The following is a 4,617-nucleotide window of genomic DNA, read 5'->3' as shown; positions in this document are numbered from 1 at the left end:
GAATCCCCTAAACCTATCTCCTTGAAACTTGGCAGGCATCATGCCCGCAGAAGGGGCTACCATTCCTGCAAGTTTCATCCAAATCGGGCCAGAAATGACAACGTTATGAGCTGTTTTGGGCTTCCCCATTATAGCCTATGGGCGAAACGTTGAAACAGCATTGAAACAGTGAAACTTTTTCAATGAAATGAAACGGAACAGTGGTTTCGAGTCGAAACAAAATTTGAAATTAAATGCTGTTCTGTCGAAATGTTGAAATGCAAATCGAAATGGAACGGTGCTGTTTCACACAGCCCTACACGCCACACTTCATACAGAATTAAAGTGTAAGAAGACAATCTCTAGCAAAAACTGTACTGCTGCAGTTTTTACTTAGGTAAAATTCCTGCTAATTTCAATGGGATTTTAAGACAGGCCCTTCATAAATGTATAAATGGTATTGCTATCTCTCTCAAGCGTTAGGAGTGGATCCTGGAAAGCTGTTGGGCACCTATTCAGCAAAAGAAAAAGAAAACAGTTAAAACTCATACTTAAAATGAAAAGTGATTATTGTTTATTATTGGCATCTGTGGGATTAGTCTCCCACAGAAAGCTAAACTCATTTCTAAATGCTTTGGTGGGTCATGGACAGAGTGCTCAGCCCTTTAAACCTGACCCTGTGATCCTTCTTTACACAACTAAGACTTCATTTGAAGGCAGTGTCATCTAGTGTCATATCACATCTATTGTGAACCAAATATAGTTTAATGCATTCTGATAATTTTTCTGGATACTTTGAAATCATTTACAATAACATCACGCTCTTTTTTTTTTTTTTTTAATTTACCGCTTTATTTCCTTTGCTTAGTTTCAGATCTTCTTGTCACCAGTGGAAGTGATGAAAGCCCAGTTATTTGTTTGATTCATTTTATTGATTGTTACAGTTCCTCTTTAACGTGTTTGAAATCAGGCTGAACGAAGGTCTAGAAGGCACGCAGTAGGGAACAATCTACAATATTTATAGACCAACTGCCATCTTGGTATCTACCTGGACAACGTTGCACTGCCAAGATTGTCCTGTTAGAGCTTTTCCATCTCTAATCTCTAAAAGTCTGTGATATCAATAGATGATGCTGATAACAATTGTGCTTAGTTGGATGCATTCTACCCATAATAGGTGATAAAAAAATGCTTTTGATGTTTAACTGAATTCCATTTTTGTCTCAAACTAACTTTCTAACATTTTGAAGGAAGACATGTTTACATATATTTTAGTATCTTGAACCCTCTCCTCTGTTTACTACATTGGCAATCCATTAATGTTAGAATTTTTTTCTCCCTCCTCCCTCCTCAACAGGATACAAAAGAAGGTTAAAAATGGATCTTTTAGAGTTAAATAGATACAATAAATCCCTTTAATGTTTCTGGGCTTCTTCCCCCCATGTTATCTTTCTTTCATTTCTACTTTTTACTGCAGTCCTGTGTCTATGTTCTGACTGATATTATTTGCAATTTGTCCTTCACCTCACACATTATTGTTTCCCTCTGAAGGGATGATTGGACACATTGAATTAAATGGGAGTAATTTTGTTGACTTCAGTGGGAGTTTGAGAGAGGCCAAGGAGCCACAATAATATTCTTAACTGTATACAGAGTTTTGTAACCATCTCATTGACTTCCTGGTGGTAATGGAACCGTTCATTGTCCAGCAAGATGAATTTGGTTTTCCAGACTTTTTTATTTCTACAATGAGCTTTTATATTTTCTCTCATATGTTTTTATAGCTCCCCTTAACAACCTCTACAGCTCTGCTGAATTACTGAATTGATTAGATAGTCCTGTCCTGATTAATAATATGTAAATTTCTTCAGTCACAGTGAAATCTTATGTAATTAGAACAAATATTTATATTTCATATTAACCTTGGGAGGTAGAAAATCATCAGACATTTTAGATACAGGCTTCTTTAAATACATCTGTATACACAGCATGGGAAGCTGCCACAATTGCCAACTGTGTGCTTGACTATAAAAACGAATGTAATATGTTTATTAGTCATTTTTTTCCTTTTGAAAATAAGCCACTTTTCTAAACACACAAGTAGTATTTAAAATGACATCCCACTTCCTCCCCTCCTTAAATTGAACTGTATGTGTTTAATCCAGTGAGACCTTGGTTACAGAAGATGACAGGATTACAACTAATTTGGGACACTGGTCAAGAGTGCTGTGTAATGGCAATAGCAAGCCTGCACATTTAGTTGCTACCTTACAGCAAATAATGAGATACATTCATCCCTTCACATAAGGGCTTGTCAACTGCACACATGGTGGTGCTTGAACCATCCAGGGAGAGTTTAAAGCAGTAGCCCAGCCCACCCCCACACGTGGCTGCAGTTGCTGTTAAAAACATCCTAATGCTGTCCTAGCTTATTTCAGTCCATAAAATAAGATAGACCAATAGAGACCAACCTTTTTGGCAAGCATGCCACAATTTGGCCCCCCACCCTGCCTGAGTGCCACTTCCATCCCCTTCCCCTGCCAGATTGGCTGCTCTGCTTTCTATTCCCTGACCTGTACCCCTTCCTAATCTGCTGCTCTGCTTTTTGCTCTCTGCCCTGTGCTCGCTGCCTGTTTTGCTTTCCGCCAATACCAGTGTAACTTGTCCAATGCAGACCAGACCTAACTCCACTGCTTTGACTGCTGGACTGAGTCTAGAACCTCTCTCTTATATTCAGAGGGCAGCTGTACTGTGCATGTGTACCTCACTACAGAAAGGGCAGGTGGCTTTGTAAGCAGCTATAGGGGAGCCCCTCTTCCCCTGCCTGATTTTTTTTTTTTAATTTGTGTGTCAGGTGTGGGTTTTTTGTTTTTTTAAGCCTTTCTTGGAGGGGGTTGGCTGCTGCCAAGGCTGGGGATTTTGACTGAGGTGTGCCAAAGCTCCTGCTGGGACTTTAAGCCAGTGGTTCCTGGCTAGAGGGTCTTGCCCCTCTGCTCAGGGTCAGATTGATTTTTATATTTCGGGTCAGGAAGGAATTTTTCCTCAGGGTCAGATTGGTAGGGACTGTGGGGAGTTTCTCCCTTCCTCTGTAGCAGGGGACATGGCTCTGTACCTGGGATCTCTTGAGTCGTGTATTATAATCTTTCCCAGCAGCAGCATGTTGACCGCTGTGGTCCCCCTGCTTTACCTTTATAGGGTGTTGTGTTGTGTTGTGCCAGGGTCGACGATAGTTTTAGGAAGACTGTAGGTTATGGGTGGTATAGGATGGTTTGATTAGGTCCGATCCTGCCTCAGGCAGGGGGGTTGGGCTAGATCAGTGGTTCCCAATCTGTGGCACGTGTACCACCAGTGGTACATAGACAATCTGGGGTACCTGTTAACAGATTTATTAGGTTTTTTATTATTTAAATTTTCTGTATTCCAAGCCAAATTAGCCAAAACAAATTCCAAATCTGTGAGTCAGTCCAGAACCGTAAGTGGCCCTGCTACTGGCAGACATCCTCCACCCCCATGTGGAGCTTCAGATGTTTCCAAATCCTTTGGCGGGCATCCTACTGTCAGGCCCAAGCCCAGAGGCTTGGGGGTGAGATGGCCCCAAATTTCACTTACTTTTTTCTTTTTTCTTTTAAAGAAATGTTTCACGTTCCAAACCAAATCAAGTCCAAATCTGTGAGTCAGTCCAGAACCGTAAGTGGCCCTACAACCGGCAAACATCCTCCATCCCCACCAGGGGCTTCAGATATTTCCAAAGTCTTTTGGCAGGCATCCTATGTGCAGGCCCAAGCCTGGAGCCTTGGGGTTTGCATGCCCCTGAGTTTTGCTTGCCCATAGCCATACGGCCCTCGGAGCAAGCAAGAGAGGAGTCTCCCATTTCCATAAAGTGGGCTTAGAGCCGCTGCACCTCGGTGGGCACTGAACCACACCAGAAGAGCAGTTCTCCTGCGATGCGGTTCAGGAAGACTGTCTTCTTGGACACAGATGCATGGTGTTTCCCCTGCCAGGTTAAGAAGCCGCTACGCTTGTCCTGAGCCTTCAAGAGGCTGAGCAAGGCAGGAAGGCTAATTCCTTTATATAACAAAAATGTGCTGGTGATACTTCAGGTTGCCTCATTCTCGAGTGGCGGTGCGCAATCTGTACGAGCGTGGGAGCCGCTGGACTAGATGACCCCTGGAAGTCCCCTCCAGCCCCACTTCTCCACGATTTCTGATATCTCCCTCCCAGACCCTTGCTCCTCCCAAGCCTGCGGGCTTTGGGGAGCAGGGGAGCGGGGAAGGATGAGCCCTGCCTGCCTTCCCCATCCCCCCCCAGCTCCAAGCCCCCTGGCAGGCTGCACTAGCCTCGCCCTCCCTAGTCACACACCGAACGGCGAGGCATCGCCCTGCTCTCCCGTCTGCCTCTCTCCATTGTCACACTCCACCCCCTTCCTGCTGCCGGTCTCCATCTCTTCCCTCCTGGACCTGTCTTTATTTGGAGCTGCTGGCAGCGGCCGGGCGCCGCCGCCTCCCTGAGGGAGCCTGGAGAGGGAGTGACAGCGGCTCGCCCGGAGCAGGAGCAGGAGCAGGAGCAGGAGGAGGAAGGGAAGGAGGGAGCAGGCGGGGGAGGAGGAGGAGGAGGAGGAGGCGCGGGGCGGGCTGGCAG

Source organism: Alligator sinensis, unplaced genomic scaffold (genome assembly GCF_000455745.1).
Source record: "Alligator sinensis unplaced genomic scaffold, ASM45574v1 scaffold743_1, whole genome shotgun sequence".
NCBI classification, from domain to species: domain Eukaryota; kingdom Metazoa; phylum Chordata; order Crocodylia; family Alligatoridae; genus Alligator; species Alligator sinensis.
This window is presented reverse-complemented; position numbering follows the sequence as displayed.